General features: G+C 39.1%; 1 pseudogene across 1 annotated transcript; it reads left to right on the top strand.

Moving 5' to 3' along the window:
- Positions 1–14,446: 14,446 nt before the first annotated feature.
- Positions 14,447–14,984, top strand: LOC116639703 (annotated as a pseudogene). The gene has a single exon (XR_004300907.1). The product of XR_004300907.1 is annotated as a 60S ribosomal protein L12-like (transcript).
- The last annotated feature ends 909 nt before the right edge of the window (positions 14,985–15,893 follow it).

Here is a 15,893-nt window from a genome sequence, read left to right as displayed (position 1 = left end):
AGTTAAAAATGTCACAGAGGTGCTGCTTTTACAGGGAAGCTTGTTCTGTTTTGAATATTGAAAAGTTGTGCTCTGTTAATTTGTGGATAGCTGTGTATACTCTCATGTACAATTACTGACCAATGCTTTAAAGCACAATGCTTTGTTACAGACCCAAGCTGTCCATTCCTCTGATGGGCATGAATAAAGTATTCCCCTTGTCTTAAATGAATAAAAGGAAAAAAGAAAAAGAGAAAATTAGATTTTTTTTTTTAAAGATTTTATTTATTTGACAGAGAGAGACACAGCGAGAGAGGGAACACAAGCAGGGGGAGTGGGAGAGGGAGAAGCAGGCTTCCCGCGGAGCAGGGAGCCCGATGAGGGGCTTGATCCCAGGACCCTGGGACCATGACCTGAGCTGAAAGCAGACGCTTAATGACTGAGCCACCCAGGCGCACTGAGAGAAAATTAGATTTAAAATATGGTTTGGAAGTTATTGGCATATAGATGGCACCTGAAGCTATGTAAGTAAGTAAGACTGCCCAGGGGGGGGGTTATACCAGAGAAGAGGAAAGGAGAGGGAAGGGAATTGAGGATAGAACCCTGGGAAACACCAATATTTACAAGATATATAAAGGTGACTGAGATGTAGCAGCTATAATGGCAAGATAAAAATTAAGAGTACATTGTCTAGAATTCAGGGCAAGACAATGCTGGAAGGATGTGAGGTCAATGTCAAGTGCTGCACACAGATCAGGTATGATAAAGGCTGAAAATTATCCTTTGGATTTAACAACATGGTCATTATTGATCTCGGTGAAAGCAGTTTTAAGAGAAATGGGAGAGAGGAGTTAGACTGAAGAATGAATGGCAGATAAGAAAGCAGAGATGAAAGAGGAAAGAAAGAAAGAAAGAAAGAAAGAAAGAAAGAAAGAAAGAGAGAGAGAGAGAAAGAGAGAGAGAAAGAAAGAGAGAAAGAAAGAAAGAAAGAAAGAAAGAAAGAAAGAAAGAAAAAAGAGAGAAAGAAAGAAAAAAGAGAGAAAGAAAGAAAAGAAAGAAAAGAAAGAAAAGAAAGAAAAGAAAGAAAAGAAAGAAAGAGAACTGTTTCAAAAAGTTTCCAAGGAAGAAAAATATAAATGGAATAGATGAAGGGAGATGTGAGGTTAAGGAAATGTTTTTTATAATGGGTACCTTAGCCCAAGTCTTCTAGGAAACATGCCTGAAGTGAGGATTAAAACACTGTTCTTCATGGGGCACCTGGGTGGCACAGTCAAACAGCCAATTCTTGGTTTCAGCTCAGGTCACGATCTCAGCGTCGTGGGATTGAGCCCCGTGTTGGGCTCCACACTCAGCCCAGAGTCTGCTTGAGATTTTCTCTCCCTCTCCCTCTGCCCTTCCCGCTTGTGCTCTCTCTCTAAAATAAATAAATAAATCTTAAAACAAACAAACACTATTCTTCATTTGTAAGATGCAAGCCCAGGGAAATGAGGGTAAGGAAAGGAGGAACAAAGCAAGGAGGGACACAAACCAATGTGATGAGCTGCACCAAAGCACTGATTGTCACTTCGTAATGATCTATGAAGACACACAATAGGGTGCTCAGCAGGTGTATCTGCAGGCCTTTGCGGAGGGCTGTACAAAGGAAGCACACCCCAGAGTAGTCCCCATGGGGTAGGCAGGAGCATTGGAAATTTACTTTATCCCTTGCTACTCTTAAATCTCATTGGTCAATATTCATCCTATAAGAAACTTACTCCTCCACACTTCCAGGTTATGTCATTTAATTCCCTAGCAGTCACCAGGAAGTCGAATTCCATGCCCTGAGTGTAGTTATTAATCCAATCTGAATGAAACATTCAAGGCACCCTGGAACAGAGAGCTCAGTGTGTGGGCCACGGGAGCCATGCAGGTTCAAGGCTCCAACTCAGACTGCAGCAAAGGTGCAGTGATGGCAATGGTGACAGAAAATCAGTCAAAATACAGCTTAGAGAAAAAAAAGAAATGGAATACATGAAAGCAGAATTAAAAGAAATCATGGATAGAATAAGAAGTTCCAACAGTTAATAGGGATTTCAAAACATCAAGAATCTGAAAGACATAATATTTGAAGACATAATGGCAGAAGATGTTCTAGAATTGAAGAAAAATCCGTGTATGAAGCACGGTATTAAATGATGTTGGTGTGCATCTCAGTCTTAGCTCTCTGTCCTACTTATCTCTTGTTTGAGCTAGTGCTGCACTGATTAACTTCAGGCAGGCACAACCTTATTATACCTTATCTCATGCCTGTGCTGCTCACTTCTCACTTGTTGCCCTGGGGTTTCTGGATTGATATCAAGGCACAGATGCTATGGTACCAAATATGAAAACGCCATAAGTGAAAGGGAGTTAACCTTCTATGGGGTGACTCTTTGACATCATTTTTCCTCCACCAACCACAAACTTTCAGTGCCAGGTGCTAAACAACACTCACAGGGATAGAACTCCAGGCAGAGGTCTTCAGTCACATTATCAAGTGAGCTGGTACAGTGGGCACGGGGATAAAGCTGGAAGCCATTTCCACACCAGGCTAGTTTACTGTACACAGAAGTGACTGCAAACTATATAAATATACTCAACTAAATGATTCCCCAATTAAATTAGATCCCCAAAACACTTCCAATATCACCCAACTCAAGGGTAAATATGAAAGAGGATATTAGTCTGGGTTCTTCAGAGAAATAGGACCAAAAGGATATATATTTATATAGAAAGAGATTTATTTTAAGGAATTGGTTCATACCACTGTGAAGGTGATCTCAAGACCCGCAGTCCGCAAACTGGAGATCCAGGAGAAGTAATGGTGTAGTTCCAGTCCAAAAACCAAGGTTGAAGATCCAAGAGGAGCCCATGTTTCGGTTCAAGTCTGAAGGCAGCAGATTTGAGTGAAGTCTCAGCTCAACACTCAAGCAAAAGGAGTTCCCTCTTACTTGTGGAAGGGTAGGCAATTGGCCTTCAACCAATTGGATGAGGGCCACCTACATTAGAGAGGGCAATCTGCTTTACTCAGTCTACCAACTCAAATGTTAATCTCATCCAAAAACACTCCCACAGATATCCAGAATGACATTTGACCAAATATCTGAGCACTCGATGGTCCAGTCAAGTTAACACATAAAACTAACCATGACAGGAAGTCAAAGTAGAATGGTCTAGTGATTTTAACAAATTGCAGTAAAGTATCCTACTTTTCCAAACTTCACAAAAGCATATGACCATATGAGCATTTTGAAAGGCCGATGTAAGTGAGGGGCCCTGAGGCTAAGCTTCATTAGTTTCAAGCAATGTTGAGTGACCTAGATATTGAGTCTATATAAATATATACCCTCAATACATAGTGTCAAAAGAAAGCACCACTAATACCACCAGACAGCAGCTTTTCTTCTAAAATTTAGGTTTTGTCTAGTATTTTCAATACATGGGCTAGAACGTACCAGGAATCTGCTCCCACCACAGAGCCTGGGGCTGCCGTACCCACCTGATCATGTGAGTAAACATTTAACCATCCCAAGTAGTGTTCATTTCATTTCATTCATCACAATAATTTGTATAAATACTTCCTTTCCACTTGAAACAAATAGCACCTCTGGAGTGTTTGGACAATACTAGATTTCTGATCCTCATCAGAAAAAAAGATACCCCCATTGTCATTTGACATTGTAATTGGTTGAAGGATTTTATGCTACGCTACAGGATGCAATATAGTCCTTCCAGGTTTTTAGTTAAACTTGATTTTATTCTTAAAGGAAAAATCATTTGTAATTTTATATTTTCTTTTTCAAGAAACAAGTTTGTACTGTTTCCACAAGATCAACTATCAAGGTAGCTCTGATATCCAGTCCCATGTGAATCAGTCCCATGTGAATCAGCACCACGTACAGAATTGAGCTAGGAAAGTCACTTTCTGAAGGTTTCCAGGGTCCTAACTTTGCAAGTCACCTAAAGGAGGAGGTAGGAAAAGGGATATGTTTACTCTTTGTGTACCTTAGGGAGAACTAGAAGGAAGGTTTCTTCCTCTTCCTCTTTCTGTCCTCCTCCTCCCCTCTCCCCACCTCCTCCTCCTCCTCTTCCTTCTCTCAGTTCTACCAGATGGAGATGTTGGTGATCTGGTAATCCCAGAAGCTCCATAAAAAAAAGGCAAAAACTTTGAATTGCACCCCATCATACTCCCAATGGAAAGTATATCCTGGAAAAAAGGGTTATAGGTCAAAATCCACTGAGGAGATTCCAAACCAAGACACAAAACAGTCCCTCTTTTAATCCTCTACAATCTCAGTAACAAGAAGACCTTCTCCCTTCCTCAAGGATATCTTCATCCCAGAAGAGGGTACTGTCTAGTCTACTGAAATATTTCCGTCCAGTTCCTGCCCTCATGCTCTAGAATCTCAGGGAAATTGAAGGAAAAAATTAATATGAGGAAGACACAAAGATATGGGTAGAAGTTTAGTATGTTAAAGGTAGTATAATAAATCTATGTAGGGACACCAAAAACTGAAATTTGATTTTCTGGTGAAAGACTCAAAACCAAATTCTAGGGGTTTTTTTCCACCTTTCCTTAAACTCTCTTAACTGGCACAGCAGATTAATCCATGTTCTCTTTCCCCATTCCCAAATATAAGCCTTATGTCCAAGTACACTGAACATTCCTAGTTAAGACTATATTCCACCACACTTGTACCTTCTCTTCCCACCAGTCAAGTTGTATGCTCATCAAAAATCAGTTTGTGATGTGTTTTCATTATTCTAATTGCTTTATTGAGTTAAAAATTAACTGATGAAGTATATGCAAGAAAAGAGAGGTAGATTTTTTTTATGAAACTTAAACTGAATGCTTTGGTAAAAACTAGATAAAGGCTGTTGCTAAAAAAAAAAAATCTGCTGTCAAATTAAGTGTGAGTGAGATAAAAAGATTGGTGAAAAACTTAAAATCTCAAGGGATACTGCACTAAGATTGCTTTGCAAATGTCTTTAAAGTTTTGTGCAGCTTTCAAGAAACTAAAACTGAAAATCATAGACAATGAATTATGATTAAGATTAAAGCAAAAATAAAAACAACTTAGAACACTGAGTGGATTCACATTTAAAAAATAAAACAAGGCATTAGCCCAATATCAAAATATCGGTGTATGTATGTACATCTTGGAGTTTAATATAAAATAGAATGTGAATGTGTGTCTCATTTTGAATGTGTCCCCACTTTGAGGCTTTAAACTGATTACCATTCTCTAGAGCCTTCCACGGTGCAACATTTCCACGCTTATCTTCCAAAATGTCTTCCAAATGCTGTGAACACAGCATTTCCCAATGCCTGCCCAACAAACCAAACTCTGCAGTCTTAGCAAATTCTACATAATTTTGCCTAACTTAATCTTCTAATTTTATTTTCTAGTCATATACTTTATCTGTAGCCCAACCGGACTCACAATTCTCTGGACCCATGTTGTAATTTTAAGCTCATGCTTGTTTCTTTAATTGGAAGAAAGAGAGGAAGGGAAAGAAGAAGGGAAGAAAGGAGGAAGGCAGAAAGGCAGGGAGGAGGGAGGAAGACTTAGCTTCCTGATGAGGAGGCTCCAGTGACAGGTATGAGGCAGTGATGATTTCATCCCATCACAGATGGTCCCAGGGCATCTGACCTCCCACTCAGTTCTAGCTACCCCACTTAGTACATGGATTCACGGTGATGTGCCCAAGTGCTGTCAAATGTGGCAAGTATGAGGAATACATCAACATACATAAATGACATCCATCATGTGGAAGAAAGCAGAATTCAAAAATTCTATAAGCAGAATGTAGGTAGCTAACCTTAAAAAGGACAGATGTAAATTTTGAGTGATGTAGAGAACTAATGTTCATTTGACTGTCTTATTCTATAAATTTGCTTAAGTTCACAGTAAAAAGAAATTTATAAACATATACAAAATGTTCTACAAGCTGAAGAAGTTAGTTATAAAGTGAATTAGGGGAAACTAAAGTACTCTGGGTTGGGAAGGAAAAGACAGGACCATTAGTTAGCAACCAGTTGAGCCCCAACCTGGGAGTTCTTAAACAACCAACAGACTACGTAATTTCAGAATAATTTCTAAAATAACACATATTCTATCTTTTTAGTCCCTTCATTTCTTCCTCATTCCTGAACCAAGAGGGAACTAATAATTCAATTGTTTTTCTATCCTTTTGCGTTACTTTTCTGCCTGTAATTTTATTTTTCATTGGTTCGATAAAGTTTTTCTAAAAAATGACAGAATTTTGAAAACTCTAAGCTAGAAAAGACCTTGAGCAATTATCTTCCATTTCCCTACTTTTAGACAGCATCACAACAATGCTATCCCAGGCAGATGATGAGCTATGTTATTTTTTAAACCTCCAGAGGAGAAGATGCTACAATCTCCCAACGTTAACTACTCTCACTGTCAGGAAATTCTTCCATATATCATCTCAGTCTCTCATGCTGCTGTTCAAATCAGTTCCCACTCGGCAGAGCTGAGTTCATATTGAGAAGAGCTGGTCTTCGGCCTCCATGTAGCAATTCCTCATTTGCTGCCACTGTAATGTAATGAGATTGAATTTGCTGTATAGCTTTGATTTAGTCCTTAGCTTATATCCTTCTCCAAGCTGATTAACCCCAGCTCCCCAACCTACCCAGAGAGTTCATTCATACTCTTATCTGTACTCCCACATCACTTTGTAAGTATCTCTACCAGAACATTATCACAATTTAGTGTGATTATATGTTTGTCTGACTGTCTCCCCACACCTCCTTCTGTCTTATTTGCGTACCTATCCCTGTGATTGGCATATAATAGGTCCTCAATAAATGACTATTGAATGACTCAATGAATTGCTGAAATGGCATCCAGATAAACCATTTTCTTCTAACCATTCAGTCACAGTTGTGGCTGTCTTCTGTTAGTTAAGTTTCTTTTGACAAGGAACAGAAACCAACTCTAGTAGTTTCAGCAAAAACAGGGAATTTAGTGCAAGACTAGTAGAATACCTTACCGAGTCTAAGGAAGAATTAAACCAAGGCTCAGAAAAGGTAGGAACTAGTGCAGTTCCATGTATTTCTTCGGCAGGAGGTGGTGGGTCTCCCTTCCAGAGCAACTTCCAATAACACTGTTGCTCCTCTGGCAAGATTTCCAGTTCACGAGAGCGACAAACTGATTGGCTTACCTTAGAGCAGACGACAGGCCTAAGCCAGTAAGTCATGATCCAGGAGACTCGTTCCTAACATTGAGATGGCCTTCAGGGTGGGCGGAAGGAGAGCACATATCTGTGCACGTTGCAGCTCCTTAGAGAAGGGGACCCTGCAATGTGGATCGACCACAGAGGTGCCTCCTACAAATACTCATGGATCCTTCAGCCCCACTGTCTCTGTTGAGTTCTTATGAGGATGTCAGAGAGCTGAATAAACAAGGTAATTCAACCTTACTTTTTTTTGCCTATTTTTCTTCCAGCCCCTGGTACCATGATTTAAGAAGACAAAAACCTGTCTTACTCCGTTGAAGTGTAAATTTCCTTTGAACTATGGATCAGTGCTTGAGCTAATGACAAATATTATCACAAGATTTACAGCACAAAGAAAAATCTTTCTTTCTGAAATTTAGTGCACTTTGTATGTCACTGAATTGGTAGCAAACTCATACGTGAGATACTGAATAGCCAGGAATAAATGGGTAGTGGCCAAGACCCCAAACACCCTTCTAGTTGGCTCAGCAAGGTTTCAGCAGCCTATCTTGAGCTTCCTCATAAGGATATCTGCCCCAAAAAAAGACCCTGGAGAAGGAGGGAAGGAACAGTGGGTCGGCTATATACTAATAACACTTGGCAATAATTTAGCCGTTTTCAATTTAAGTCTCTTATCTCTTATCTCACTTTATAATTGAGTTAAACACCTACAGTACATGAAAAATAACCACAAATTCTTTCTAGCTCCTCCCACAAAGAGGAGTCCATTTTCCCAGCCCTTGAATAGCGGTTGGCCTTGAGATTTGGTTTGACTGAATGAGGAAGAAGTGACATTGTGTGAATTCCAAGCATAGGCCTCAAGAGATCACATAAGAGGACAAGAAACCATGTGAGAACTTCTAAGTTTGGGGGTGTTTGCTGCATAGAAATACATAATCTATACATCACCAAAACACACAGCTAATTTCAGACTAGAGTAAAAGAACAGGGATCCAATAAGGCATTTACAAAAACATATATTTCAAAGTATCTCTTGCCTTTTATTTGGTATGCATAAATCTATAATCTTCCTTGAAAAAATTTTTATTATTTATACACACACACACCTATATACATATTTTTATAACCGATCAAATTTATAAGCATATTAATCTTGATTTCCTAACATTTTGAAATAATGTTCATACTTAGAATTTGGCTAATCCAGGATCGTTCTTCTCCAGGTTTTTTAAGACATTCAGGCAGTCTATAAAATCTTCTTCTGATGTAAGACCATTTTCAAAATTCTCGCTACTCTTTTTGCATCATTTACTGAGAGAATTAAACTTATGTTTTATATGTTTCCAGTTCTGTTCTCCTGAGTGAGTTATCTGAAAGTTAACTGGGTAGTTGAAATCTATGGACCATCTCCCTGGTTGTAGAGATTTGGCTTTGTTCCACTTCATCTTCCCTGACTTCTTGATTTGGAGATCTGTCACACGCCCCTGCTGTGAGATCTTCTTTATTCTGTTTTCCTTTTATCTTTACCCAGAGACTTTCAAGAATTCTTCTTTGTTCTTTCTATTTCCATAGTTACTTTGGTATTTCAATATCTTCCTAGGTCTCATCCTGCTAGATAGAGAAGTTTATGGATGCTTAGTTTGAATATGGAATGAGAGCTGGGATACTTAATGAGTAACACAGAAGCCAGTCTAGAAATTCCCACAGCTGGCCATATCATATACCCTTCTGTACTCATTATTTTACTATGTTTTTGATAATATTCTGCTTCTCAAAGACTAAACAAGTCACCATTTCTTGCCTTAAAAAAATCATATTCACTTCCTATGGTTCCATCTTTTATTCATTTTTAATCTGATACCTTTATTGCCCTGTGTCAGTTTCCAGTTTCTGATCTTCTTTTTTCCCATGATGATTATTTGCTTTCTATTCCTCACTCCCTCTACTCCCCTTCCTTTAAGTCTGGTATCTCCTTTTACCTTAGAAAAGAGATAGTAATCACCCTGATAAACCATAGACAAAAAAAAAAAAAAAAAAAAACTAAACTCTATGAAACAAGAGTTAGAACATTATTTTAGGAGATTTCTTCAAATCCTACTATTCCTCCATCCACCGGTATACCACAGAACTAGCTGCCCCTATTCACATTCACAACCTGCCCTTCTAAAAAAATAATGCTTTTCTGGAAGAGGGGGTGGGAGAGTGCTCCGTGGAAGTACTGAGACACTATTGACTAAAAACATCAAAAAGAAATTCTTCTAATTCTTTTTATATGGAGGTTATTAGATGAGAGGGGAGGGGAGAGAAGGAAAGACAAGCATTTGATCCCATTCTTCAAACAGCACGACTGAGCACTTGGCTAATACAGTTGACATCCACATGCCTCAGTTTCTAAGATGCTTTGCATAAATTATCCCATATGTGAAGAGAGCAGGTAGATAATAAATGAACTTTGTCCATGAAAAAAAGACTTTTAATACACTATACATATATAAGAAAAAATTATTTCCATTTTACACCTAAGCAAAAGGGAGTCTGAAAGTTGAAGACCTGCCTAATCTCATACGCCTGGTCTCCTGACCACTATGAACTTTTGTATCACACTCTCTTCCTACAAGACAAGGATTTATAGAAATCTCTGACTTGAAAGAGTTTACAAATCAGTTACGGAAAAATGTCACACACAAAAGAGCAAATAATAGCATCATCATCATCATCATCACTGCTATTATTTAGTGCTTATCTTGTGCCAGACATTGTTTTACACACAATGATTCATTTAATCCTCTCTGCAGTCTCATCAGACAGGCATTACTTTATCTTCAATGTAGAGTAGAAGTAACTTCAGAACAGAAAGGTTTAGTGACTTGACTGAGGTCACCAGGAAGGTGAATGGTACCACCAGGATTTGAAGTCAGTTGCCTAGCTCCAGAGTCTATGTGTTGGATTACTATATTCTACTGCCTTTCTATGAAACAGTATACAGAATGCATTCCATATTCATGATTTAATAAGTGTGGTAGGGGGTCAGGGAAATTCATATTGAGGGAAAGAGAGAAGAAAGAAAGAAACAAGGGCAAGCATTCATCTCACCAAAAACAACAACAACAAAAAACTAGTATAGAACAGGAAAGTGGGATAAGATTTATTTAACTGGAAGAAGCTAAGAAAAGATCATGGCAGAAAAGAAAAAGAAAGTCTGTGCTTGGCATTTTCAGGAACTGCCATCGGAGCCATTCTGACCAAAGCAGAGGATTTGGGTAAAGGCATAACAACGGAGTGTTAGGTATGAATATGTTGTGGCTGGTCTACAATGAAAAGCTAGGTTTCGACGTAGTAATAAACAATGGGAAACCACAAAGGCTTTTTGGTAAGGAGCTAAAGTCCAAAAATTTGTTTTGCTGTGATAAACGGACTAGATTAGGGAGGGGAAGACACAAGATCTGCAGGAAGGCGTTAAGCAACTCTTGCAATCTTCCCGGGTAGCATGAGGTAACAAGGACTTGAGCCAGAGTGATGTGGAGGGGGAAGGGAGGACAAAGAGGCCATAGCTGACTGACATCATTCACAGAAAATTCATAGGTCCTGGTGACAGGATGGGGAAAACGCTGGATTTCCAAGACATGACCCATACCCTCGCACAACACATACGGTTCTCTGTATGGTTCCTGTAGCATTAGAATTTGCAACCTCTCAAATGTGTAGTTCTGGGGGAGTTCAGCAAAGGCATTTGCCTGCAGGAGATGTAAGACCAAAGAACCGTGGCCCCACCCTAAACCATATACAAACCATGTACCATAAACATACTACAAGGAATAGAAAAATGAAGGACATGTCCAATAACCGAGAGAGGGTTTTTTCAGGAGAAAGGGGCTTTAGCCTTTAACAGTGACACCTTGGACAAACAATTTATATTTTCTGAAACTCAGCTTCCTGGTTTGTAAAATGAAACTAATAGGATTTACCCCCCAAAATTGTTGATGCCATTTAATGAGCCATGCTATATAAAACCCTTAGGATAGTGCCTAGCATTGAATAGCTACTAAGTAAATGACAATAATTATAGTTGTAGGTATTCTTTTCTGACGCAATCACAGACTTGAGGTGCAAATGCAAGCTAGTGTTTCTGTATTTTTTATTCACACATGTTTGCTGGGCACCTACTAGCTCTGTTGGGAAGCATCAGAAACATATAAAGCATAAACACAGTTTATGTCCTTGAGAAATTCCTTGGTAAGAAGTAGAAGGGTTAGAGTAAAATGTATTAACAGGAGAGGTGGACAATACCATCTAAAAAGAAAAACTGTAAATCAAAGACTAGGGAGAGACAAAATTCAAGACTGGAATCAAGAAGAGCATGTATGGGAAAATGTCACAAAAGGTGAAAGTGAAAGAATAAGTCTTAGATTATGCTGAATTTGAAATTTCTGGAAAGATACAACATTTCATGCTCCACAGAATAATGAGTATCCACAAATAATAACTCTGTAACAACTAACTCATGTATCACTTACTACATACCAGGCACTAGTCTAAGACCTTTATACATATTAGTTCGCTTAATTTGCAGAACAACTTCTGACAGCTTCTATGCTTTCCCTTGTACAAATGAATAAACAAAGGCCCACAGAGGTCAATAATTTGTCTAAAGTTATTCAACTAGTAAATGGTGGAGGTACAACTTAAAACTAGGCACCTCCGGCTCCCTGGTCCAGGCTCTTAGGGGCATCTGCAATTAGATCCCGGAAGAAGACAGGTATTTCATGGCAGACAGCTTTCTAAGAGTAAAAGAAAATATAACTCTAATATGGTCAGCTCAGTGTGCTATTTTCCTAGACTAGGTATCCAAGTAGCTTCATGGAATCAGTCCTTCCTCTTTTTCTCATCAAACTTTGCTATCAGGAAAGACTAAAGCAAAACCATGTTTTTGAAGTTCTGAGGAGAAAATGAACAACCCTCGGGCATGCCGAGGAGCAAGACAAGCCATCTCTGCTTTCCAAGTGAGTGCTGGAATTCTGGAAGACAAAGCTGAATTTGGGAAGTGAAAGACTGACCGTACAAATAATGTTGCAGAATGGGATATGGTCGCTCTTACACTTAAGATATTACAATGAAGAGACCCTTCTAGAGTGAGAACAACTTCACTGAGTCAGGGAAGCGAGAGGTTCCCAATGGCATGCCAAATGGATACCTGACTACTTGACACAATTCAATGATACACCAAAACCACATCAAGACATCCCTGAATACACAAAGCAAAGTCAGGAATAATACCAGGAAAATGTTACTGAGTGCTTATTCTGCGTCAGATATAGTTCCAAGTGCTTTCCATGCAGTATCTAACTTAACCTCCCAATTCTATGTGAGGGGTAGTATGGTTTTCATTTTACAGATGACGAGACTGACATACAAAGACCACACAGCTAAGGAGGGCTACTGTCAGAATTCAAACCCAAGTAGCCCGATGGAGAGCCCCTGCTAAGCGGAACAATTTATTACATTCAGGTACACATGTAATCTATATTTTTTCTCATTTCTTTTATACCTGGAAGTTTGTACCTCTTAATCCCCTTCACCTATTGACTGGATTGATATTTTTCACACAATTCGGAGCACTTTTCAGGCCTTATGAAGGCCTGAGTCAAAAACTCTTGCTCTTAACTGCCGAGGAGCTACCCTCTTCATTAGCCTTTCTCGCCTATTAATCCAGGTTAGGCCTAAATTTTCGCCTATTAATCCAGGTTAGGCCTAAATTTTCTCATATTTTCAGGATGATATATGGGTTAAAAATATAATTATAGGTATATATATATATCAGCAATGATGCTAGTTCCTAGACCAGTCGAGGAAGAAACAATGATTTGAAATTTGAGTTGGTTAGCAAATATGTCTTTAAGTCTATGAGATTCATTAAGTAGTGATGTTTTCTTTTTATGTGGAGTAATTTTCTGTTAACTTAAGTGGGACAATAAGACAGGGAGTCTATTAAGTATTTTTTTCTACTTAACCAGAACAAACTTTGAATAAAACCAGCATGAAAAACTAAAAGCTCTTGGGCGCCTGGGTGGCTCAGTTGGTTAAGCGACTGCCTTCGGCTCAGGTCATGATCCTGGAGTCCCAGGATCGAGTCCCGCATCGGGCTCCCTGCTCGGCAGGGAGTCTGCTTCTCCCTCTGACCTTCCTCCCTCTCATTCTCTCTCTCTCAAATAAAATAAATAAAATCTTTAAAAAAAAAAAAAAAAAGAAAAAAAAAGAAAAACTAAAAGCTCTTCACTAAAGTCATATAACGGTTCACCACTAGATGGAGCAACTAAATTTTAAATTTTTCACTCACGGCAAAACTTTAAGCTTGTTTTGAATTTAGTCCTGATTTTAGGTCACTTATTTCTTATCTCCTCCCTTTGTTTTTCTTCATCAGATATTTGGACATGTATTATAATCTCTGGCAGAGAACATTTAATAAAAAACATCGTTGCTATTAGTGCATTTCATGTTCATAAACTTAAAGCTCTGTGTGAAAAGATGGACCATAGGCAAATAAAAATTCAGAGTTTCAAGTAAAATAAATTAGAAATTCAACCTACACAGATTTTAATATGCTTCACAACTACATTAGCTGCTCTCCTATCTGCAATCTGCTAGTGAACAATGTGACCCATCCTGTTGAACGAAGCAAAAATTACCTCTGACCCACCCAAACAAGTGTCACACTGTTTGTGTATAGATGTCCTCATGTATAGATGGCTTTGTGCATGCATTAAACAATGCAGGCCTGGCTGGAAGAGCCAGGATGATGTTTGATAGTGTGGCATAGGAAACACAACAGTTTAGGGTCAATAATTTCTGCACAGCTGGGGGGATTTTTTCTAGACCATGTGCATTATTCTCTTTCAGTGAAAGCCAGAGTGATCATCCATTCATTTAATAAATATTAAGAGATTATTAAGGTTATCACAATGCCCATATTATGGGCATCAAATCGACACTCACTTTCATCTCAGGGACAGAACTTTGTCTCAGAATTAGGTGAGACTGACTGTGCACTGGAAATTTCAGCATTACATGGGTCTGTTCTGGAAAAACAAGAAAGAAGGATAGCTAGAATGAGTGAAACAAGTGTCGAGGACTGTGATAACCAGGGTGATGGAGGAAGGAAATCAAAACCAAATGGGGCTTTTGGCTTTCGGCTCGGGGAGGCAAAGGTGCAACTTTCTTCGGTCGTCCCAAATCCGGGTTCATCCGACACCAGCCACCTGCAATGCCGCGTAAGTTCGGCCCCAACGAGATCAAAGTCGTGTACCTGAGGTGCACGGGTGGCGAAGTCAGTGCCACATCTGCCCTGGCCCCGAAGATCCGCCCGCTGAGTCTGTCTCCAAAAAAGGTTGGTGATGACATCGCCAAGGCAACCGGTGATTGGAAGGGTCTAAGGATTACAGTGAAACTGACCATTCAGAACAGACAGGCCCAGATAGAAGTGGTACCTTCTGCCTCTGCCCTGATTATCAAAGCTCTCAAGGAACCACCAAGAAAAACATTAAGCACAGTGGAAATATCACTTTTGATGAGATTGTCAATATTGCCCAACAGATGCGACACCGATCTTTAGCCAGAGAACTCTCTGGAACCATTAAAGAAATCCTGGGGACTGCCCAGTCTGTGGGTTGCAATGTTGATGGCCGCCACCCTCATGACGTCATAGATGACATCAACAGTGGTGCGGTGGAATGCCCAGCCAGTTACCTACAAAGGAAAATGTTTCAATAAAGGATCATTTGACAACCAAAAAAAAAAAAAAAAAACCAAATGGGGACAGACACTTTCCCTTTATCCACTACTGACTATGGGCGTCAACAATGCTAGACATAGAATACTAGAGATCCACGTCAGAACCACACAGAACATTAAGGTTTGTTCTGAACCTCATTGTATTTAATACAGCTACTTGTTAGTTATATGTTCATGTTTCAGGCTGAGCCATTTTAGTCTGATTTTTTTGTCATTATAAAGACTTGAATTAAAGAATACTTTTGCCCCTGCAAAAAACAGTATGGAGTTTCCTCAAAAAGTTAAAAATTGGGGCACCTGGGTGGTTCAATCAGTTAAGCGTCTGACTCTTGATCTCAGGGGGCATGGAGCCTGCTTAAGATTCTCTCTCTCCCTCTGCCTCTGCCCCCCTTCCACCCCTGCTCATGTGCTCTCTCTCTCTCAAAAAAAAAAAAAATGTTAAAAATAGAACTACCCTATGATCCAGCAATTGCGCTACTGGATATTTACCCAAAGAACACAAAAACACTAATTCAAAGGGATATATGAACCCCTATGGTTATTAGCAGTATTATTTACAATAGCCAAACTAGTGACAGAGCCCAAATTTCCATGGATTGATGAATGGATAAAGAAGATGTGGTGTATATATATTTATATATACTGTGCATGTATATATAAATAATGGAATACTACTCAGCCATAAAAAGAATGAAATCTTGCCATTTGCAATGACATGGATGGAGCTAGAGAGTATAATGCTAAGTGAAATAAGTGAGTCAGAGAAAGACAAAAACTGTATGATCTCACTCATATGTGGAATTTAAAAAGAAAACAAATGAGAAAGGGGGAAAAAAGAGAGAGACACACAAACCAAGAAACAGACTCTTAACTATAGAGAACAAACTGATGGTTACCAGAGGGGA

This window comes from Phoca vitulina, unplaced genomic scaffold (assembly GCF_004348235.1).
Source record: "Phoca vitulina isolate PV1807 unplaced genomic scaffold, GSC_HSeal_1.0 scaffold2, whole genome shotgun sequence".
NCBI classification, from domain to species: Eukaryota; Metazoa; Chordata; class Mammalia; order Carnivora; family Phocidae; genus Phoca; species Phoca vitulina.
The sequence above is the reverse complement of the archived record's forward strand: the minus strand, read 5'-3'. Positions and strand labels throughout refer to the sequence as shown.